The sequence below is a fragment of the Ambystoma mexicanum genome, chromosome 2q (assembly GCF_040938575.1).
Source record: "Ambystoma mexicanum isolate Mex_15411 chromosome 2q, UKY_AmexF1_1, whole genome shotgun sequence".
In the NCBI taxonomy this organism is placed as follows: domain Eukaryota; kingdom Metazoa; phylum Chordata; class Amphibia; order Caudata; family Ambystomatidae; genus Ambystoma; species Ambystoma mexicanum.
Window position 1 is genome coordinate 129,094,144 of NC_090924.1, and position 22,794 is coordinate 129,116,937.

Below are 22,794 nucleotides of genomic sequence, written 5' to 3' on the forward strand. Positions count from 1 at the left end.
TTTTCCTCTGAACTGGGAACAGAAGTTGGACTGCTTCTGCTGAACTTCCTGAAAGCATAGCTGGCGGGAGGAGGGACTTTTTGAGTGCTGGGAAAATTTGAGCTGGAAATTTGCATAGGCTGGACAGGGATTGCTTGGAGCAGCCAAAATATAATAACGGCCATGGCGCTCAAGTAAAGCAGAAAGCTTTTAGTATACACCTTTTGCACTCTTGTCAACGAAGCTGGGCTCTGTGAATGCTCACCCTACGCAAGAAAAGAGAACAGACTTTGCTGGTGACCTAAATATATATCTCGCCTGATCGAGCACGATCGAGCTCTGAGTGAGCAGCTGTGCAATGGTCATCTTTACCAAAGGGGAGATGCTGCTTTTGCCAGTGTCACGCCCATGCTCTCAGGGCTGGAGGGAGGAGGGCTGCTTTTTGTTTTTACAGGCAAAAGGAAAGGCCCAGCCCTCAGAGCTTCTGCCAATGCATATCCCAGCAGGTGCAAAATAAAGTCTCTCCCCCACCTTGCCAGCTGCAGATTGATCAGAAGACTGCTAGTCTAGTGTGTTGGGCCACTCTCTCTCTTCTGTGTATCGTCCCCTCTTATTACATAAACAGCATAAGAGGAAGGAAGGAAGGAAGGAAGGAAGGAAGGAAGGAAGGAAGGAAGGAAGGAAGGAAGGAAGGAAGGAAGGAAGGAAGGAAGGAAGGAAGGAAGGAAGGAAGGAAGGAAGGAAGGAAGGAAGGAAGGAAGGAAGGAAGGAAGGAAGGAAGGAAGGAAGGAAGGAAGGAAGGAAGGAAGGAAGGAAGGAAGGAAGGAAGGAAGGAAGGAAGGAAGGAAGGAAGGAACAGTGTATCGCAAGCACCTTTCACCCTGATGTCAATGGTCCACCAACCTTCGGGATGAGGAGTAGACCTGTGAAGACGCTCAGCCTTTGCATCATTTAGGGACGAGGACGGGCTTTAGGAGCAAACGTTAGGAAGAGATACTCTTGTGCTACAATCCTCAAGAGGTACAACTGCCAAGTCAAATCCCTACATATTGTCTAGACTACTCTGCAAGTGTAGGCTCGTTGGTCTAGGGGTATGATTCTCGCTTCGGGTGCGAGAGGTCCCGGGTTCAAATCCCGGACGAGCCCATTGATTGGTGCCTGGCCCGATACTTTTTTACACATGTGTTTTTCAATTCTATAGACTCTGGACTGATGGATGGACAATGGTCGATGAACATTGGGCTTCCTAAGCCTCTTTGCGGACCGCCTCATTGCGCCATGCATTAAGGAGTCCCAAGTAGCTCTCAGTCACCTTTCTGGATTTGTTTGTTAATTCATGGCTGTCCCATACCAATGCCTAAAGAGGCCCTTACATCTTCAGACTGCACGGCCTCTCAGCTGGCACACTTGTCTGAGTGTTCATGCTTGTAACGCCGTGTGTGTGATGAGCTGCATTTGTAAAGCTTTGGGCGTGAGGCATTTGATAAGTGTTCAAACAGAGACAATTGCACTGTTACTTGACCCTATTCTCTCAACCGCCAGAGGGCATAGCATGCAGCAGTTTCTGTAGTGTAGTGGTTATCACGTTCGCCTTACACGCGAAAGGTCCCTGGTTCGAGACCGGGCAGAAACAGCAGAGGGTGGCATTTTACACTTTTCATGTTCCACCATCTCGAAGCTCAAGCCATGAACTTATTTGCAGTTGCAACGGAAGAAGCAGTTCCTCTGACACGCTTTGAAATAAATTCTGAGTAGACGAGCGCACTCACATTTGCTCCGAATATGTGATGAATTAAAATTGCATGCCTGCATATGTGCGTGCTTATGTATAGTTGGATGGAAAGCTGAGGGAGCAGTTGTGCAATGCTATTTCTTACAGAAGGGTGGCGCTGCTTTTCCCTGAGCAATGTTCATGCACCCAGGCAGATGTGATATTGGATTTTTCTTTTTTTCAAGGGCAAAAGAAAATTCCTAGCCCTCAGAGCTTCTGCCAATGCAGATCCGGTGCAAAATGAAGGCTCTCACTCGCTCACTTTGTCCACTTTCAATTGATCAGCAGACCGCGTTGGTGTTGTGCTAGATTTCTTCTTCTGTGCATCAACAGCTCTTTTATACGTACCCTTCACGGGCGAATGGAAGGGAGGGTGTGCCACCAGCTTCATTGATCCTGATGTCAATGTGCCAACACCTTCAGGACGAGAAGAAGAGCTATGAAGACAGTCAGAGCGTGCCGACTGGGGCATTCATTTGGCTCATACACCGACAAGGCTTTCAGCGGCAGGAACAAACTTCAGGAATAGGCATTCTTGGCCTCGAAGCCTAAGGGGGGTGGAAACGCTGAGTACAATTCCGTCAGATGATCACAGGACCGTGGCTCGTTGGTCTAGGGGTATGATTCTCGCTTTGGGTGCGAGAGGTCCGGAGGAGCCCGATCAAGGTGGGTAACTTGAGCTCCTTTTTTTTTTTCCAATGTTATTTTCATTGGACAGACTCTCTGGCTTTCTCGGTAAGCAGTAGTCGATGAACAATTCACTTCCTGAACCTCTTTGCCTGCCATGTCCTTGCGACAAGCACTTTGTGTTCTCTGTTAGCTCTCAGTAACATTCCTTGATTTGCTTGTGAGTTTTGGCCGTCCGATCTCAAAGTGGAAATATGTCCTTCCCTCTGTACGCTGCATAGACCCTCAACAGGCATACTTGTATATGTGCGCATGCTTGATAGGACGTATGTTTTAGGCTGGATTGTGTGAGCTTCAGGCGCAAGGCATTTGATTAGTCTTTAAGCAGGTCCACTTGCAAAGCCCTTTGCACCTGTTCTCCCAGTCCCTACAAAGGGATGCAAGCAGTTGTTTCTGTAGTGTAGTGGTTAGCACGTTCGAGACCGGGCAGAAACACTCTCTGCTGGCATTTTACACAAAATCGTTTTTTTCCCCTTTTGTCACACACAAATGTAAAGTATGAACTTATTTGCGTTCCCATGGAAATAGCATATGCTCTCAAGAGCTTGAGAAATACACTGGGAAGGCAAGCATCCTCACATGTATTGTGTATATGGGGCCAATAATAAAATGCACGCGCCTTCATTTTGTGTATGTAATGTTGCAGAGCACAGAGAGGATTTCTTTTCCCTACTGCTGGGTATTTGGGTCTCTGGGATCACAGTTGGGTCCGCTCCGTCCTCTGAAATGGTGCATATTAGTTACATAGGTTAGTGTACCAAAGAAATATCACATTTTCATATACAGCTTCTTCATTTCTGTGTTCTGAGGGATTACCAGTTGTAAGAAATGCACTTGCCGGTACAGTGATTCCCTGGCTTTCTCTGGCCCGAGAAAGCTTTTCCTCTGAACTGGGAACAGAAGTTGGACTGCTTCTGCTGAACTTCCTGAAAGCATAGCTGGCGGGAGGAGGGACTTTTTGAGTGCTGGGAAAATTTGAGCTGGAAATTTGCATAGGCTGGACAGAGATTGCTTGGAGCAGCCAAAATATAATAACGGCCATGGCGCTCAAGTAAAGCAGAAAGCTTTTAGTATACAGCTTTTGCACTCTTGTCAACGAAGCTGGGCTCTGTGAATGCTCACCCTACGCAAGAAAAGAGAACAGACTTTGCTGGTGACATAAATATATCTCGCCTGATCGAGCACGATCGAGCTCTGAGTGAGCAGCTGTGCAATGGTCATCTTTACCAAAGGGGAGATGCTGCTTTTGCCAGTGTCACGCCCATGCTCTCAGGGCTGGAGGGAGGAGGGCTGCTTTTTGTTTTTACAGGCAAAAGGAAAGGCCCAGCCCTCAGAGCTTCTGCCAATGCATATCCCAGCAGGTGCAAAATAAAGTCTCTCCCCCACCTTGCCAGCTGCAGATTGATCAGAAGACTGCTAGTCTAGTGTGTTGGGCCACTCTCTCTCTTCTGTGTATCGTCCCCTCTTATTACATAAACAGCATAAGAGGAAGGAAGGAAGGAAGGAAGGAAGGAAGGAAGGAAGGAAGGAAGGAAGGAAGGAAGGAAGGAAGGAAGGAAGGAAGGAAGGAAGGAAGGAAGGAAGGAAGGAAGGAAGGAAGGAAGGAAGGAAGGAAGGAAGGAAGGAAGGAAGGAAGGAAGGAAGGAAGGAAGGAAGGAAGGAAGGAAGGAAGGAACAGTGTATCGCAAGCACCTTTCACCCTGATGTCAATGGTCCACCAACCTTCGGGATGAGGAGTAGACCTGTGAAGACGCTCAGCCTTTGCATCATTTAGGGACGAGGACGGGCTTTAGGAGCAAACGTTAGGAAGAGATACTCTTGTGCTACAATCCTCAAGAGGTACAACTGCCAAGTCAAATCCCTACATATTGTCTAGACTACTCTGCAAGTGTAGGCTCGTTGGTCTAGGGGTATGATTCTCGCTTCGGGTGCGAGAGGTCCCGGGTTCAAATCCCGGACGAGCCCATTGATTGGTGCCTGGCCCGATACTTTTTTACACATGTGTTTTTCAATTCTATAGACTGTGGACTGATGGATGGACAATGGTCGATGAACATTGGGCTTCCTAAGCCTCTTTGCGGACCGCCTCATTGCGCCATGCATTAAGGAGTCCCAAGTAGCTCTCAGTCACCTTTCTGGATTTGTTTGTTAATTCATGGCTGTCCCATACCAATGCCTAAAGAGGCCCTTACATCTTCAGACTGCACGGCCTCTCAGCTGGCACACTTGTCTGAGTGTTCATGCTTGTAACGCCGTGTGTGTGATGAGCTGCATTTGTAAAGCTTTGGGCGTGAGGCATTTGATAAGTGTTCAAACAGAGACAATTGCACTGTTACTTGACCCTATTCTCTCAACCGCCAGAGGGCATAGCATGCAGCAGTTTCTGTAGTGTAGTGGTTATCACGTTCGCCTTACACGCGAAAGGTCCCTGGTTCGAGACCGGGCAGAAACAGCAGAGGGTGGCATTTTACACTTTTCATGTTCCACCATCTCGAAGCTCAAGCCATGAACTTATTTGCAGTTGCAACGGAAGAAGCAGTTCCTCTGACACGCTTTGAAATAAATTCTGAGTAGACGAGCGCACTCACATTTGCTCCGAATATGTGATGAATTAAAATTGCATGCCTGCATATGTGCGTGCTTATGTATAGTTGGATGGAAAGCTGAGGGAGCAGTTGTGCAATGCTATTTCTTACAGAAGGGTGGCGCTGCTTTTCCCTGAGCAATGTTCATGCACCCAGGCAGATGTGATATTGGATTTTTCTTTTTTTCAAGGGCAAAAGAAAATTCCTAGCCCTCAGAGCTTCTGCCAATGCAGATCCGGTGCAAAATGAAGGCTCTCACTCGCTCACTTTGTCCACTTTCAATTGATCAGCAGACCGCGTTGGTGTTGTGCTAGATTTCTTCTTCTGTGCATCAACAGCTCTTTTATACGTACCCTTCACGGGCGAATGGAAGGGAGGGTGTGCCACCAGCTTCATTGATCCTGATGTCAATGTGCCAACACCTTCAGGACGAGAAGAAGAGCTATGAAGACAGTCAGAGCGTGCCGACTGGGGCATTCATTTGGCTCATACACCGACAAGGCTTTCAGCGGCAGGAACAAACTTCAGGAATAGGCATTCTTGGCCTCGAAGCCTAAGGGGGGTGGAAACGCTGAGTACAATTCCGTCAGATGATCACAGGACCGTGGCTCGTTGGTCTAGGGGTATGATTCTCGCTTTGGGTGCGAGAGGTCCGGAGGAGCCCGATCAAGGTGGGTAACTTGAGCTCCTTTTTTTTTTTTCCAATGTTATTTTCATTGGACAGACTCTCTGGCTTTCTCGGTAAGCAGTAGTCGATGAACAATTCACTTCCTGAACCTCTTTGCCTGCCATGTCCTTGCGACAAGCACTTTGTGTTCTCTGTTAGCTCTCAGTAACATTCCTTGATTTGCTTGTGAGTTTTGGCCGTCCGATCTCAAAGTGGAAATATGTCCTTCCCTCTGTACGCTGCATAGACCCTCAACAGGCATACTTGTATATGTGCGCATGCTTGATAGGACGTATGTTTTAGGCTGGATTGTGTGAGCTTCAGGCGCAAGGCATTTGATTAGTCTTTAAGCAGGTCCACTTGCAAAGCCCTTTGCACCTGTTCTCCCAGTCCCTACAAAGGGATGCAAGCAGTTGTTTCTGTAGTGTAGTGGTTAGCACGTTCGAGACCGGGCAGAAACACTCTCTGCTGGCATTTTACACAAAATCGTTTTTTTCCCCTTTTGTCACACACAAATGTAAAGTATGAACTTATTTGCGTTCCCATGGAAATAGCATATGCTCTCAAGAGCTTGAGAAATACACTGGGAAGGCAAGCATCCTCACATGTATTGTGTATATGGGGCCAATAATAAAATGCACGCGCCTTCATTTTGTGTATGTAATGTTGCAGAGCACAGAGAGGATTTCTTTTCCCTACTGCTGGGTATTTGGGTCTCTGGGATCACAGTTGGGTCCGCTCCGTCCTCTGAAATGGTGCATATTAGTTACATAGGTTAGTGTACCAAAGAAATATCACATTTTCATATACAGCTTCTTCATTTCTGTGTTCTGAGGGATTACCAGTTGTAAGAAATGCACTTGCCGGTACAGTGATTCCCTGGCTTTCTCTGGCCCGAGAAAGCTTTTCCTCTGAACTGGGAACAGAAGTTGGACTGCTTCTGCTGAACTTCCTGAAAGCATAGCTGGCGGGAGGAGGGACTTTTTGAGTGCTGGGAAAATTTGAGCTGGAAATTTGCATAGGCTGGACAGAGATTGCTTGGAGCAGCCAAAATATAATAACGGCCATGGCGCTCAAGTAAAGCAGAAAGCTTTTAGTATACACCTTTTGCACTCTTGTCAACGAAGCTGGGCTCTGTGAATGCTCACCCTACGCAAGAAAAGAGAACAGACTTTGCTGGTGACCTAAATATATCTCGCCTGATCGAGCACGATCGAGCTCTGAGTGAGCAGCTGTGCAATGGTCATCTTTACCAAAGGGGAGATGCTGCTTTTGCCAGTGTCACGCCCATGCTCTCAGGGCTGGAGGGAGGAGGGCTGCTTTTTGTTTTTAGAGGCAAAAGGAAAGGCCCAGCCCTCAGAGCTTCTGCCAATGCATATCCCAGCAGGTGCAAAATAAAGTCTCTCCCCCACCTTGCCAGCTGCAGATTGATCAGAAGACTGCTAGTCTAGTGTGTTGGGCCACTCTCTCTCTTCTGTGTATCGTCCCCTCTTATTACATAAACAGCATAAGAGGAAGGAAGGAAGGAAGGAAGGAAGGAAGGAAGGAAGGAAGGAAGGAAGGAAGGAAGGAAGGAAGGAAGGAAGGAAGGAAGGAAGGAAGGAAGGAAGGAAGGAAGGAAGGAAGGAAGGAAGGAAGGAACAGTGTATCGCAAGCACCTTTCACCCTGATGTCAATGGTCCACCAACCTTCGGGATGAGGAGTAGACCTGTGAAGACGCTCAGCCTTTGCATCATTTAGGGACGAGGACGGGCTTTAGGAGCAAACGTTAGGAAGAGATACTCTTGTGCTACAATCCTCAAGAGGTACAACTGCCAAGTCAAATCCCTACATATTGTCTAGACTACTCTGCAAGTGTAGGCTCGTTGGTCTAGGGGTATGATTCTCGCTTCGGGTGCGAGAGGTCCCGGGTTCAAATCCCGGACGAGCCCATTGATTGGTGCCTGGCCCGATACTTTTTTACACATGTGTTTTTCAATTCTATAGACTGTGGACTGATGGATGGACAATGGTCGATGAACATTGGGCTTCCTAAGCCTCTTTGCGGACCGCCTCATTGCGCCATGCATTAAGGAGTCCCAAGTAGCTCTCAGTCACCTTTCTGGATTTGTTTGTTAATTCATGGCTGTCCCATACCAATGCCTAAAGAGGCCCTTACATCTTCAGACTGCACGGCCTCTCAGCTGGCACACTTGTCTGAGTGTTCATGCTTGTAACGCCGTGTGTGTGATGAGCTGCATTTGTAAAGCTTTGGGCGTGAGGCATTTGATAAGTGTTCAAACAGAGACAATTGCACTGTTACTTGACCCTATTCTCTCAACCGCCAGAGGGCATAGCATGCAGCAGTTTCTGTAGTGTAGTGGTTATCACGTTCGCCTTACACGCGAAAGGTCCCTGGTTCGAGACCGGGCAGAAACAGCAGAGGGTGGCATTTTACACTTTTCATGTTCCACCATCTCGAAGCTCAAGCCATGAACTTATTTGCAGTTGCAACGGAAGAAGCAGTTCCTCTGACACGCTTTGAAATAAATTCTGAGTAGACGAGCGCACTCACATTTGCTCCGAATATGTGATGAATTAAAATTGCATGCCTGCATATGTGCGTGCTTATGTATAGTTGGATGGAAAGCTGAGGGAGCAGTTGTGCAATGCTATTTCTTACAGAAGGGTGGTGCTGCTTTTCCCTGAGCAATGTTCATGCACCCAGGCAGATGTGATATTGGATTTTTCTTTTTTTCAAGGGCAAAAGAAAATTCCTAGCCCTCAGAGCTTCTGCCAATGCAGATCCGGTGCAAAATGAAGGCTCTCACTCGCTCACTTTGTCCACTTTCAATTGATCAGCAGACCGCGTTGGTGTTGTGCTAGATTTCTTCTTCTGTGCATCAACAGCTCTTTTATACGTACCCTTCACGGGCGAATGGAAGGGAGGGTGTGCCACCAGCTTCATTGATCCTGATGTCAATGTGCCAACACCTTCAGGACGAGAAGAAGAGCTATGAAGACAGTCAGAGCGTGCCGACTGGGGCATTCATTTGGCTCATACACCGACAAGGCTTTCAGCGGCAGGAACAAACTTCAGGAATAGGCATTCTTGGCCTCGAAGCCTAAGGGGGGTGGAAACGCTGAGTACAATTCCGTCAGATGATCACAGGACCGTGGCTCGTTGGTCTAGGGGTATGATTCTCGCTTTGGGTGCGAGAGGTCCGGAGGAGCCCGATCAAGGTGGGTAACTTGAGCTCCTTTTTTTTTTTTCCAATGTTATTTTCATTGGACAGACTCTCTGGCTTTCTCGGTAAGCAGTAGTCGATGAACAATTCACTTCCTGAACCTCTTTGCCTGCCATGTCCTTGCGACAAGCACTTTGTGTTCTCTGTTAGCTCTCAGTAACATTCCTTGATTTGCTTGTGAGTTTTGGCCGTCCGATCTCAAAGTGGAAATATGTCCTTCCCTCTGTACGCTGCATAGACCCTCAACAGGCATACTTGTATATGTGCGCATGCTTGATAGGACGTATGTTTTAGGCTGGATTGTGTGAGCTTCAGGCGCAAGGCATTTGATTAGTCTTTAAGCAGGTCCACTTGCAAAGCCCTTTGCACCTGTTCTCCCAGTCCCTACAAAGGGATGCAAGCAGTTGTTTCTGTAGTGTAGTGGTTAGCACGTTCGAGACCGGGCAGAAACACTCTCTGCTGGCATTTTACACAAAATCGTTTTTTTCCCCTTTTGTCACACACAAATGTAAAGTATGAACTTATTTGCGTTCCCATGGAAATAGCATATGCTCTCAAGAGCTTGAGAAATACACTGGGAAGGCAAGCATCCTCACATGTATTGTGTATATGGGGCCAATAATAAAATGCACGCGCCTTCATTTTGTGTATGTAATGTTGCAGAGCACAGAGAGGATTTCTTTTCCCTACTGCTGGGTATTTGGGTCTCTGGGATCACAGTTGGGTCCGCTCCGTCCTCTGAAATGGTGCATATTAGTTACATAGGTTAGTGTACCAAAGAAATATCACATTTTCATATACAGCTTCTTCATTTCTGTGTTCTGAGGGATTACCAGTTGTAAGAAATGCACTTGCCGGTACAGTGATTCCCTGGCTCTCTCTGGCCCGAGAAAGCTTTTCCTCTGAACTGGGAACAGAAGTTGGACTGCTTCTGCTGAACTTCCTGAAAGCATAGCTGGCGGGAGGAGGGACTTTTTGAGTGCTGGGAAAATTTGAGCTGGAAATTTGCATAGGCTGGACAGGGATTGCTTGGAGCAGCCAAAATATAATAACGGCCATGGCGCTCAAGTAAAGCAGAAAGCTTTTAGTATACACCTTTTGCACTCTTGTCAACGAAGCTGGGCTCTGTGAATGCTCACCCTACGCAAGAAAAGAGAACAGACTTTGCTGGTGACATAAATATATCTCGCCTGATCGAGCACGATCGAGCTCTGAGTGAGCAGCTGTGCAATGGTCATCTTTACCAAAGGGGAGATGCTGCTTTTGCCAGTGTCACGCCCATGCTCTCAGGGCTGGAGGGAGGAGGGCTGCTTTTTGTTTTTACAGGCAAAAGGAAAGGCCCAGCCCTCAGAGCTTCTGCCAATGCATATCCCAGCAGGTGCAAAATAAAGTCTCTCCCCCACCTTGCCAGCTGCAGATTGATCAGAAGACTGCTAGTCTAGTGTGTTGGGCCACTCTCTCTCTTCTGTGTATCGTCCCCTCTTATTACATAAACAGCATAAGAGGAAGGAAGGAAGGAAGGAAGGAAGGAAGGAAGGAAGGAAGGAAGGAAGGAAGGAAGGAAGGAAGGAAGGAAGGAAGGAAGGAAGGAAGGAAGGAAGGAAGGAAGGAAGGAAGGAAGGAAGGAAGGAAGGAAGGAAGGAAGGAAGGAAGGAAGGAAGGAAGGAAGGAAGGAAGGAAGGAAGGAAGGAAGGAAGGAAGGAACAGTGTATCGCAAGCACCTTTCACCCTGATGTCAATGGTCCACCAACCTTCGGGATGAGGAGTAGACCTGTGAAGACGCTCAGCCTTTGCATCATTTAGGGACGAGGACGGGCTTTAGGAGCAAACGTTAGGAAGAGATACTCTTGTGCTACAATCCTCAAGAGGTACAACTGCCAAGTCAAATCCCTACATATTGTCTAGATTACTCTGCAAGTGTAGGCTCGTTGGTCTAGGGGTATGATTCTCGCTTCGGGTGCGAGAGGTCCCGGGTTCAAATCCCGGACGAGCCCATTGATTGGTGCCTGGCCCGATACTTTTTTACACATGTGTTTTTCAATTCTATAGACTGTGGACTGATGGATGGACAATGGTCGATGAACATTGGGCTTCCTAAGCCTCTTTGCGGACCGCCTCATTGCGCCATGCATTAAGGAGTCCCAAGTAGCTCTCAGTCACCTTTCTGGATTTGTTTGTTAATTCATGGCTGTCCCATACCAATGCCTAAAGAGGCCCTTACATCTTCAGACTGCACGGCCTCTCAGCTGGCACACTTGTCTGAGTGTTCATGCTTGTAACGCCGTGTGTGTGATGAGCTGCATTTGTAAAGCTTTGGGCGTGAGGCATTTGATAAGTGTTCAAACAGAGACAATTGCACTGTTACTTGACCCTATTCTCTCAACCGCCAGAGGGCATAGCATGCAGCAGTTTCTGTAGTGTAGTGGTTATCACGTTCGCCTTACACGCGAAAGGTCCCTGGTTCGAGACCGGGCAGAAACAGCAGAGGGTGGCATTTTACACTTTTCATGTTCCACCATCTCGAAGCTCAAGCCATGAACTTATTTGCAGTTGCAACGGAAGAAGCAGTTCCTCTGACACGCTTTGAAATAAATTCTGAGTAGACGAGCGCACTCACATTTGCTCCGAATATGTGATGAATTAAAATTGCATGCCTGCATATGTGCGTGCTTATGTATAGTTGGATGGAAAGCTGAGGGAGCAGTTGTGCATTGCTATTTCTTACAGAAGGGTGGCGCTGCTTTTCCCTGAGCAATGTTCATGCACCCAGGCAGATGTGATATTGGATTTTTCTTTTTTTCAAGGGCAAAAGAAAATTCCTAGCCCTCAGAGCTTCTGCCAATGCAGATCCGGTGCAAAATGAAGGCTCTCACTCGCTCACTTTGTCCACTTTCAATTGATCAGCAGACCGCGTTGGTGTTGTGCTAGATTTCTTCTTCTGTGCATCAACAGCTCTTTTATACGTACCCTTCACGGGCGAATGGAAGGGAGGGTGTGCCACCAGCTTCATTGATCCTGATGTCAATGTGCCAACACCTTCAGGACGAGAAGAAGAGCTATGAAGACAGTCAGAGCGTGCCGACTGGGGCATTCATTTGGCTCATACACCGACAAGGCTTTCAGCGGCAGGAACAAACTTCAGGAATAGGCATTCTTGGCCTCGAAGCCTAAGGGGGGTGGAAACGCTGAGTACAATTCCGTCAGATGATCACAGGACCGTGGCTCGTTGGTCTAGGGGTATGATTCTCGCTTTGGGTGCGAGAGGTCCGGAGGAGCCCGATCAAGGTGGGTAACTTGAGCTCCTTTTTTTTTTTTCCAATGTTATTTTCATTGGACAGACTCTCTGGCTTTCTCGGTAAGCAGTAGTCGATGAACAATTCACTTCCTGAACCTCTTTGCCTGCCATGTCCTTGCGACAAGCACTTTGTGTTCTCTGTTAGCTCTCAGTAACATTCCTTGATTTGCTTGTGAGTTTTGGCCGTCCGATCTCAAAGTGGAAATATGTCCTTCCCTCTGTACGCTGCATAGACCCTCAACAGGCATACTTGTATATGTGCGCATGCTTGATAGGACGTATGTTTTAGGCTGGATTGTGTGAGCTTCAGGCGCAAGGCATTTGATTAGTCTTTAAGCAGGTCCACTTGCAAAGCCCTTTGCACCTGTTCTCCCAGTCCCTACAAAGGGATGCAAGCAGTTGTTTCTGTAGTGTAGTGGTTAGCACGTTCGAGACCGGGCAGAAACACTCTCTGCTGGCATTTTACACAAAATCGTTTTTTTCCCCTTTTGTCACACACAAATGTAAAGTATGAACTTATTTGCGTTCCCATGGAAATAGCATATGCTCTCAAGAGCTTGAGAAATACACTGGGAAGGCAAGCATCCTCACATGTATTGTGTATATGGGGCCAATAATAAAATGCACGCGCCTTCATTTTGTGTATGTAATGTTGCAGAGCACAGAGAGGATTTCTTTTCCCTACTGCTGGGTATTTGGGTCTCTGGGATCACAGTTGGGTCCGCTCCGTCCTCTGAAATGGTGGATATTAGTTACATAGGTTAGTGTACCAAAGAAATATCACATTTTCATATACAGCTTCTTCATTTCTGTGTTCTGAGGGATTACCAGTTGTAAGAAATGCACTTGCCGGTACAGTGATTCCCTGGCTTTCTCTGGCCCGAGAAAGCTTTTCCTCTGAACTGGGAACAGAAGTTGGACTGCTTCTGCTGAACTTCCTGAAAGCATAGCTGGCGGGAGGAGGGACTTTTTGAGTGCTGGGAAAATTTGAGCTGGAAATTTGCATAGGCTGGACAGAGATTGCTTGGAGCAGCCAAAATATAATAACGGCCATGGCGCTCAAGTAAAGCAGAAAGCTTTTAGTATACACCTTTTGCACTCTTGTCAACGAAGCTGGGCTCTGTGAATGCTCACCCTACGCAAGAAAAGAGAACAGACTTTGCTGGTGACCTAAATATATCTCGCCTGATCGAGCACGATCGAGCTCTGAGTGAGCAGCTTTGCAATGGTCATCTTTACCAAAGGGGAGATGCTGCTTTTGCCAGTGTCACACCCATGCTCTCAGGGCTGGAGGGAGGAGGGCTGCTTTTTGTTTTTACAGGCAAAAGGAAAGGCCCAGCCCTCAGAGCTTCTGCCAATGCATATCCCAGCAGGTGCAAAATAAAGTCTTTCCCCCACCTTGCCAGCTGCAGATTGATCAGAAGACTGCTAGTCTAGTGTGTTGGGCCACTCTCTCTCTTCTGTGTATCGTCCCCTCTTATTACATAAACAGCATAAGAGGAAGGAAGGAAGGAAGGAAGGAAGGAAGGAAGGAAGGAAGGAAGGAAGGAAGGAAGGAAGGAAGGAAGGAAGGAAGGAAGGAAGGAAGGAAGGAAGGAAGGAAGGAAGGAAGGAAGGAAGGAAGGAAGGAAGGAAGGAAGGAAGGAACAGTGTATCGCAAGCACCTTTCACCCTGATGTCAATGGTCCACCAACCTTCGGGATGAGGAGTAGACCTGTGAAGACGCTCAGCCTTTGCATCATTTAGGGACGAGGACGGGCTTTAGGAGCAAACGTTAGGAAGAGATACTCTTGTGCTACAATCCTCAAGAGGTACAACTGCCAAGTCAAATCCCTACATATTGTCTAGACTACTCTGCAAGTGTAGGCTCGTTGGTCTAGGGGTATGATTCTCGCTTCGGGTGCGAGAGGTCCCGGGTTCAAATCCCGGACGAGCCCATTGATTGGTGCCTGGCCCGATACTTTTTTACACATGTGTTTTTCAATTCTATAGACTCTGGACTGATGGATGGACAATGGTCGATGAACATTGGGCTTCCTAAGCCTCTTTGCGGACCGCCTCATTGCGCCATGCATTAAGGAGTCCCAAGTAGCTCTCAGTCACCTTTCTGGATTTGTTTGTTAATTCATGGCTGTCCCATACCAATGCCTAAAGAGGCCCTTACATCTTCAGACTGCACGGCCTCTCAGCTGGCACACTTGTCTGAGTGTTCATGCTTGTAACGCCGTGTGTGTGATGAGCTGCATTTGTAAAGCTTTGGGCGTGAGGCATTTGATAAGTGTTCAAACAGAGACAATTGCACTGTTACTTGACCCTATTCTCTCAACCGCCAGAGGGCATAGCATGCAGCAGTTTCTGTAGTGTAGTGGTTATCACGTTCGCCTTACACGCGAAAGGTCCCTGGTTCGAGACCGGGCAGAAACAGCAGAGGGTGGCATTTTACACTTTTCATGTTCCACCATCTCGAAGCTCAAGCCATGAACTTATTTGCAGTTGCAACGGAAGAAGCAGTTCCTCTGACACGCTTTGAAATAAATTCTGAGTAGACGAGCGCACTCACATTTGCTCCGAATATGTGATGAATTAAAATTGCATGCCTGCATATGTGCGTGCTTATGTATAGTTGGATGGAAAGCTGAGGGAGCAGTTGTGCAATGCTATTTCTTACAGAAGGGTGGCGCTGCTTTTCCCTGAGCAATGTTCATGCACCCAGGCAGATGTGATATTGGATTTTTCTTTTTTTCAAGGGCAAAAGAAAATTCCTAGCCCTCAGAGCTTCTGCCAATGCAGATCCGGTGCAAAATGAAGGCTCTCACTCGCTCACTTTGTCCACTTTCAATTGATCAGCAGACCGCGTTGGTGTTGTGCTAGATTTCTTCTTCTGTGCATCAACAGCTCTTTTATACGTACCCTTCACGGGCGAATGGAAGGGAGGGTGTGCCACCAGCTTCATTGATCCTGATGTCAATGTGCCAACACCTTCAGGACGAGAAGAAGAGCTATGAAGACAGTCAGAGCGTGCCGACTGGGGCATTCATTTGGCTCATACACCGACAAGGCTTTCAGCGGCAGGAACAAACTTCAGGAATAGGCATTCTTGGCCTCGAAGCCTAAGGGGGGTGGAAACGCTGAGTACAATTCCGTCAGATGATCACAGGACCGTGGCTCGTTGGTCTAGGGGTATGATTCTCGCTTTGGGTGCGAGAGGTCCGGAGGAGCCCGATCAAGGTGGGTAACTTGAGCTCCTTTTTTTTTTTTCCAATGTTATTTTCATTGGACAGACTCTCTGGCTTTCTCGGTAAGCAGTAGTCGATGAACAATTCACTTCCTGAACCTCTTTGCCTGCCATGTCCTTGCGACAAGCACTTTGTGTTCTCTGTTAGCTCTCAGTAACATTCCTTGATTTGCTTGTGAGTTTTGGCCGTCCGATCTCAAAGTGGAAATATGTCCTTCCCTCTGTACGCTGCATAGACCCTCAACAGGCATACTTGTATATGTGCGCATGCTTGATAGGACGTATGTTTTAGGCTGGATTGTGTGAGCTTCAGGCGCAAGGCATTTGATTAGTCTTTAAGCAGGTCCACTTGCAAAGCCCTTTGCACCTGTTCTCCCAGTCCCTACAAAGGGATGCAAGCAGTTGTTTCTGTAGTGTAGTGGTTAGCACGTTCGAGACCGGGCAGAAACACTCTCTGCTGGCATTTTACACAAAATCGTTTTTTTCCCCTTTTGTCACACACAAATGTAAAGTATGAACTTATTTGCGTTCCCATGGAAATAGCATATGCTCTCAAGAGCTTGAGAAATACACTGGGAAGGCAAGCATCCTCACATGTATTGTGTATATGGGGCCAATAATAAAATGCACGCGCCTTCATTTTGTGTATGTAATGTTGCAGAGCACAGAGAGGATTTCTTTTCCCTACTGCTGGGTATTTGGGTCTCTGGGATCACAGTTGGGTCCGCTCCGTCCTCTGAAATGGTGGATATTAGTTACATAGGTTAGTGTACCAAAGAAATATCACATTTTCATATACAGCTTCTTCATTTCTGTGTTCTGAGGGATTACCAGTTGTAAGAAATGCACTTGCCGGTACAGTGATTCCCTGGCTTTCTCTGGCCCGAGAAAGCTTTTCCTCTGAACTGGGAACAGAAGTTGGACTGCTTCTGCTGAACTTCCTGAAAGCATAGCTGGCGGGAGGAGGGACTTTTTGAGTGCTGGGAAAATTTGAGCTGGAAATTTGCATAGGCTGGACAGAGATTGCTTGGAGCAGCCAAAATATAATAACGGCCATGGCGCTCAAGTAAAGCAGAAAGCTTTTAGTATACACCTTTTGCACTCTTGTCAACGAAGCTGGGCTCTGTGAATGCTCACCCTACGCAAGAAAAGAGAACAGACTTTGCTGGTGACCTAAATATATCTCGCCTGATCGAGCACGATCGAGCTCTGAGTGAGCAGCTTTGCAATGGTCATCTTTACCAAAGGGGAGATGCTGCTTTTGCCAGTGTCACACCCATGCTCTCAGGGCTGGAGGGAGGAGGGCTGCTTTTTGTTTTTACAGGCAAAAGGAAAGGCCCAGCCCTCAGAGCTTCTGCCAATGCATATCCCAGCAGGTGCAAAATAAAGTCTTTCCCCCACCTTGCCAGCTGCAGATTGATCAGAAGACTGCTAGTCTAGTGTGTTGGGCCACTCTCTCTCTTCTGTGTATCGTCCCCTCTTATTACATAAACAGCATAAGAGGAAGGAAGGAAGGAAGGAAGGAAGGAAGGAAGGAAGGAAGGAAGGAAGGAAGGAAGGAAGGAAGGAAGGAAGGAAGGAAGGAAGGAAGGAAGGAAGGAAGGAAGGAAGGAAGGAAGGAAGGAAGGAAGGAAGGAAGGAAGGAAGGAAGGAAGGAAGGAAGGAAGGAAGGAAGGAAGGAAGGAAGGAAGGAAGGAAGGAAGGAAGGAAGGAAGGAAGGAAGGAAGGAAGGAAGGAAGGAAGGAAGGAAGGAACAGTGTATCGCAAGCACCTTTCACCCTGATGTCAATGGTCCACCAACCTTCGGGATGAGGAGTAGACCTGTGAAGACGCTCAGCCTTTGCATCATTTAGGGACGAGGACGGGCTTTAGGAGCAAACGTTAGGAAGAGATACTCTTGTGCTACAATCCTCAAGAGGTACAACTGCCAAGTCAAATCCCTACATATTGTCTAGACTACTCTGCAAGTGTAGGCTCGTTGGTCTAGGGGTATGATTCTCGCTTCGGGTGCGAGAGGTCCCGGGTTCAAATCCCGGACGAGCCCATTGATTGGTGCCTGGCCCGATACTTTTTTACACATGTGTTTTTCAATTCTATAGACTCTGGACTGATGGATGGACAATGGTCGATGAACATTGGGCTTCCTAAGCCTCTTTGCGGACCGCCTCATTGCGCCATGCATTAAGGAGTCCCAAGTAGCTCTCAGTCACCTTTCTGGATTTGTTTGTTAATTCATGGCTGTCCCATACCAATGCCTAAAGAGGCCCTTACATCTTCAGACTGCACGGCCTCTCAGCTGGCACACTTGTCTGAGTGTTCATGCTTGTAACGCCGTGTGTGTGATGAGCTGCATTTGTAAAGCTTTGGGCGTGAGGCATTTGATAAGTGTTCAAACAGAGACAATTGCACTGTTACTTGACCCTATTCTCTCAACCGCCAGAGGGCATAGCATGCAGCAGTTTCTGTAGTGTAGTGGTTATCACGTTCGCCTTACACGCGAAAGGTCCCTGGTTCGAGACCGGGCAGAAACAGCAGAGGGTGGCATTTTACACTTTTCATGTTCCACCATCTCGAAGCTCAAGCCATGAACTTATTTGCAGTTGCAACGGAAGAAGCAGTTCCTCTGACACGCTTTGAAATAAATTCTGAGTAGACGAGCGCACTCACATTTGCTCCGAATATGTGATGAATTAAAATTGCATGCCTGCATATGTGCGTGCTTATGTATAGTTGGATGGAAAGCTGAGGGAGCAGTTGTGCAATGCTATTTCTTACAGAAGGGTGGCGCTGCTTTTCCCTGAGCAATGTTCATGCACCCAGGCAGATGTGATATTGGATTTTTCTTTTTTTCAAGGGCAAAAGAAAATTCCTAGCCCTCAGAGCTTCTGCCAATGCAGATCCGGTGCAAAATGAAGGCTCTCACTCGCTCACTTTGTCCACTTTCAATTGATCAGCAGACCGCGTTGGTGTTATGCTAGATTTCTTCTTCTGTGCATCAACAGCTCTTTTATACGTACCCTTCACGGGCGAATGGAAGGGAGGGTGTGCCACCAGCTTCATTGATCCTGATGTCAATGTGCCAACACCTTCAGGACGAGAAGAAGAGCTATGAAGACAGTCAGAGCGTGCCGACTGGGGCATTCATTTGGCTCATACACCGACAAGGCTTTCAGCGGCAGGAACAAACTTCAGGAATAGGCATTCTTGGCCTCGAAGCCTAAGGGGGGTGGAAACGCTGAGTACAATTCCGTCAGATGATCACAGGACCGTGGCTCGTTGGTCTAGGGGTATGATTCTCGCTTTGGGTGCGAGAGGTCCGGAGGAGCCCGATCAAGGTGGGTAACTTGAGCTCCTTTTTTTTTTTCCAATGTTATTTTCATTGGACAGACTCTCTGGCTTTCTCGGTAAGCAGTAGTCGATGAACAATTCACTTCCTGAACCTCTTTGCCTGCCATGTCCTTGCGACAAGCACTTTGTGTTCTCTGTTAGCTCTCAGTAACATTCCTTGATTTGCTTGTGAGTTTTGGCCGTCCGATCTCAAAGTGGAAATATGTCCTTCCCTCTGTACGCTGCATAGACCCTCAACAGGCATACTTGTATATGTGCGCATGCTTGATAGGACGTATGTTTTAGGCTGGATTGTGTGAGCTTCAGGCGCAAGGCATTTGATTAGTCTTTAAGCAGGTCCACTTGCAAAGCCCTTTGCACCTGTTCTCCCAGTCCCTACAAAGGGATGCAAGCAGTTGTTTCTGTAGTGTAGTGGTTAGCACGTTCGAGACCGGGCAGAAACACTCTCTGCTGGCATTTTACACAAAATCGTTTTTTTCCCCTTTTGTCACACACAAATGTAAAGTATGAACTTATTTGCGTTCCCATGGAAATAGCATATGCTCTCAAGAGCTTGAGAAATACACTGGGAAGGCAAGCATCCTCACATGTATTGTGTATATGGGGCCAATAATAAAATGCACGCGCCTTCATTTTGTGTATGTAATGTTGCAGAGCACAGAGAGGATTTCTTTTCCCTACTGCTGGGTATTTGGGTCTCTGGGATCACAGTTGGGTCCGCTCCGTCCTCTGAAATGGTGCATATTAGTTACATAGGTTAGTGTACCAAAGAAATATCACATTTTCATATACAGCTTCTTCATTTCTGTGTTCTGAGGGATTACCAGTTGTAAGAAATGCACTTGCCGGTACAGTGATTCCCTGGCTTTCTCTGGCCCGAGAAAGCTTTTCCTCTGAACTGGGAACAGAAGTTGGACTGCTTCTGCTGAACTTCCTGAAAGCATAGCTGGCGGGAGGAGGGACTTTTTGAGTGCTGGGAAAATTTGAGCTGGAAATTTGCATAGGCTGGACAGAGATTGCTTGGAGCAGCCAAAATATAATAACGGCCATGGCGCTCAAGTAAAGCAGAAAGCTTTTAGTATACACCTTTTGCACTCTTGTCAACGAAGCTGGGCTCTGTGAATGCTCACCCTACGCAAGAAAAGAGAACAGACTTTGCTGGTGACCTAAATATATATCTCGCCTGATCGAGCACGATCGAGCTCTGAGTGAGCAGCTGTGCAATGGTCATCTTTACCAAAGGGGAGATGCTGCTTTTGCCAGTGTCACGCCCATGCTCTCAGGGCTGGAGGGAGGAGGGCTGCTTTTTGTTTTTACAGGCAAAAGGAAAGGCCCAGCCCTCAGAGCTTCTGCCAATGCATATCCCAGCAGGTGCAAAATAAAGTCTCTCCCCCACCTTGCCAGCTGCAGATTGATCAGAAGACTGCTAGTCTAGTGTGTTGGGCCACTCTCTCTCTTCTGTGTATCGTCCCCTCTTATTACATAAACAGCATAAGAGGAAGGAAGGAAGGAAGGAAGGAAGGAAGGAAGGAAGGAAGGAAGGAAGGAAGGAAGGAAGGAAGGAAGGAAGGAAGGAAGGAAGGAAGGAAGGAAGGAAGGAAGGAAGGAAGGAAGGAAGGAAGGAAGGAAGGAAGGAAGGAAGGAAGGAAGGAAGGAAGGAAGGAAGGAAGGAAGGAAGGAAGGAAGGAAGGAAGGAAGGAAGGAAGGAACAGTGTATCGCAAGCACCTTTCACCCTGATGTCAATGGTCCACCAACCTTCGGGATGAGGAGTAGACCTGTGAAGACGCTCAGCCTTTGCATCATTTAGGGACGAGGACGGGCTTTAGGAGCAAACGTTAGGAAGAGATACTCTTGTGCTACAATCCTCAAGAGGTACAACTGCCAAGTCAAATCCCTACATATTGTCTAGACTACTCTGCAAGTGTAGGCTCGTTGGTCTAGGGGTATGATTCTCGCTTCGGGTGCGAGAGGTCCCGGGTTCAAATCCCGGACGAGCCCATTGATTGGTGCCTGGCCCGATACTTTTTTACACATGTGTTTTTCAATTCTATAGACTCTGGACTGATGGATGGACAATGGTCGATGAACATTGGGCTTCCTAAGCCTCTTTGCGGACCGCCTCATTGCGCCATGCATTAAGGAGTCCCAAGTAGCTCTCAGTCACCTTTCTGGATTTGTTTGTTAATTCATGGCTGTCCCATACCAATGCCTAAAGAGGCCCTTACATCTTCAGACTGCACGGCCTCTCAGCTGGCACACTTGTCTGAGTGTTCATGCTTGTAACGCCGTGTGTGTGATGAGCTGCATTTGTAAAGCTTTGGGCGTGAGGCATTTGATAAGTGTTCAAACAGAGACAATTGCACTGTTACTTGACCCTATTCTCTCAACCGCCAGAGGGCATAGCATGCAGCAGTTTCTGTAGTGTAGTGGTTATCACGTTCGCCTTACACGCGAAAGGTCCCTGGTTCGAGACCGGGCAGAAACAGCAGAGGGTGGCATTTTACACTTTTCATGTTCCACCATCTCGAAGCTCAAGCCATGAACTTATTTGCAGTTGCAACGGAAGAAGCAGTTCCTCTGACACGCTTTGAAATAAATTCTGAGTAGACGAGCGCACTCACATTTGCTCCGAATATGTGATGAATTAAAATTGCATGCCTGCATATGTGCGTGCTTATGTATAGTTGGATGGAAAGCTGAGGGAGCAGTTGTGCAATGCTATTTCTTACAGAAGGGTGGCGCTGCTTTTCCCTGAGCAATGTTCATGCACCCAGGCAGATGTGATATTGGATTTTTCTTTTTTTCAAGGGCAAAAGAAAATTCCTAGCCCTCAGAGCTTCTGCCAATGCAGATCCGGTGCAAAATGAAGGCTCTCACTCGCTCACTTTGTCCACTTTCAATTGATCAGCAGACCGCGTTGGTGTTGTGCTAGATTTCTTCTTCTGTGCATCAACAGCTCTTTTATACGTACCCTTCACGGGCGAATGGAAGGGAGGGTGTGCCACCAGCTTCATTGATCCTGATGTCAATGTGCCAACACCTTCAGGACGAGAAGAAGAGCTATGAAGACAGTCAGAGCGTGCCGACTGGGGCATTCATTTGGCTCATACACCGACAAGGCTTTCAGCGGCAGGAACAAACTTCAGGAATAGGCATTCTTGGCCTCGAAGCCTAAGGGGGGTGGAAACGCTGAGTACAATTCCGTCAGATGATCACAGGACCGTGGCTCGTTGGTCTAGGGGTATGATTCTCGCTTTGGGTGCGAGAGGTCCGGAGGAGCCCGATCAAGGTGGGTAACTTGAGCTCCTTTTTTTTTTTCCAATGTTATTTTCATTGGACAGACTCTCTGGCTTTCTCGGTAAGCAGTAGTCGATGAACAATTCACTTCCTGAACCTCTTTGCCTGCCATGTCCTTGCGACAAGCACTTTGTGTTCTCTGTTAGCTCTCAGTAACATTCCTTGATTTGCTTGTGAGTTTTGGCCGTCCGATCTCAAAGTGGAAATATGTCCTTCCCTCTGTACGCTGCATAGACCCTCAACAGGCATACTTGTATATGTGCGCATGCTTGATAGGACGTATGTTTTAGGCTGGATTGTGTGAGCTTCAGGCGCAAGGCATTTGATTAGTCTTTAAGCAGGTCCACTTGCAAAGCCCTTTGCACCTGTTCTCCCAGTCCCTACAAAGGGATGCAAGCAGTTGTTTCTGTAGTGTAGTGGTTAGCACGTTCGAGACCGGGCAGAAACACTCTCTGCTGGCATTTTACACAAAATCGTTTTTTTCCCCTTTTGTCACACACAAATGTAAAGTATGAACTTATTTGCGTTCCCATGGAAATAGCATATGCTCTCAAGAGCTTGAGAAATACACTGGGAAGGCAAGCATCCTCACATGTATTGTGTATATGGGGCCAATAATAAAATGCACGCGCCTTCATTTTGTGTATGTAATGTTGCAGAGCACAGAGAGGATTTCTTTTCCCTACTGCTGGGTATTTGGGT

General features: G+C 47.4%; 14 non-coding genes across 14 annotated transcripts; all 14 read left to right on the forward strand.

Moving 5' to 3' along the window:
* The first annotated feature begins 1,053 nt into the window (after positions 1-1,053).
* On the forward strand, positions 1,054-1,125 carry TRNAP-CGG (transfer RNA proline (anticodon CGG)). Its single transcript has one exon. It is a non-coding gene; the product is annotated as a tRNA-Pro (tRNA).
* A 414-nt stretch (positions 1,126-1,539) lies between these two features.
* On the forward strand, positions 1,540-1,612 carry TRNAV-UAC (transfer RNA valine (anticodon UAC)). Its single transcript has one exon. It is a non-coding gene; the product is annotated as a tRNA-Val (tRNA).
* Positions 1,613-4,330: 2,718 nt separating this feature from the next.
* TRNAP-CGG (transfer RNA proline (anticodon CGG)) lies at positions 4,331-4,402 on the forward strand. The gene has a single exon. It is a non-coding gene; the product is annotated as a tRNA-Pro (tRNA).
* A 414-nt stretch (positions 4,403-4,816) lies between these two features.
* On the forward strand, positions 4,817-4,889 carry TRNAV-UAC (transfer RNA valine (anticodon UAC)). Its single transcript has one exon. It is a non-coding gene; the product is annotated as a tRNA-Val (tRNA).
* A 2,659-nt stretch (positions 4,890-7,548) lies between these two features.
* Positions 7,549-7,620, forward strand: TRNAP-CGG (transfer RNA proline (anticodon CGG)). The gene has a single exon. It is a non-coding gene; the product is annotated as a tRNA-Pro (tRNA).
* Positions 7,621-8,034: 414 nt separating this feature from the next.
* TRNAV-UAC (transfer RNA valine (anticodon UAC)) lies at positions 8,035-8,107 on the forward strand. Its single transcript has one exon. It is a non-coding gene; the product is annotated as a tRNA-Val (tRNA).
* Positions 8,108-10,838: 2,731 nt separating this feature from the next.
* Positions 10,839-10,910, forward strand: TRNAP-CGG (transfer RNA proline (anticodon CGG)). Its single transcript has one exon. It is a non-coding gene; the product is annotated as a tRNA-Pro (tRNA).
* Positions 10,911-11,324: 414 nt separating this feature from the next.
* TRNAV-UAC (transfer RNA valine (anticodon UAC)) lies at positions 11,325-11,397 on the forward strand. The gene has a single exon. It is a non-coding gene; the product is annotated as a tRNA-Val (tRNA).
* A 2,679-nt stretch (positions 11,398-14,076) lies between these two features.
* Positions 14,077-14,148, forward strand: TRNAP-CGG (transfer RNA proline (anticodon CGG)). The gene has a single exon. It is a non-coding gene; the product is annotated as a tRNA-Pro (tRNA).
* Positions 14,149-14,562: 414 nt separating this feature from the next.
* TRNAV-UAC (transfer RNA valine (anticodon UAC)) lies at positions 14,563-14,635 on the forward strand. Its single transcript has one exon. It is a non-coding gene; the product is annotated as a tRNA-Val (tRNA).
* A 2,783-nt stretch (positions 14,636-17,418) lies between these two features.
* On the forward strand, positions 17,419-17,490 carry TRNAP-CGG (transfer RNA proline (anticodon CGG)). The gene has a single exon. It is a non-coding gene; the product is annotated as a tRNA-Pro (tRNA).
* Positions 17,491-17,904: 414 nt separating this feature from the next.
* TRNAV-UAC (transfer RNA valine (anticodon UAC)) lies at positions 17,905-17,977 on the forward strand. The gene has a single exon. It is a non-coding gene; the product is annotated as a tRNA-Val (tRNA).
* Positions 17,978-20,721: 2,744 nt separating this feature from the next.
* On the forward strand, positions 20,722-20,793 carry TRNAP-CGG (transfer RNA proline (anticodon CGG)). Its single transcript has one exon. It is a non-coding gene; the product is annotated as a tRNA-Pro (tRNA).
* Positions 20,794-21,207: 414 nt separating this feature from the next.
* TRNAV-UAC (transfer RNA valine (anticodon UAC)) lies at positions 21,208-21,280 on the forward strand. Its single transcript has one exon. It is a non-coding gene; the product is annotated as a tRNA-Val (tRNA).
* Positions 21,281-22,794: the final 1,514 nt, after the last annotated feature.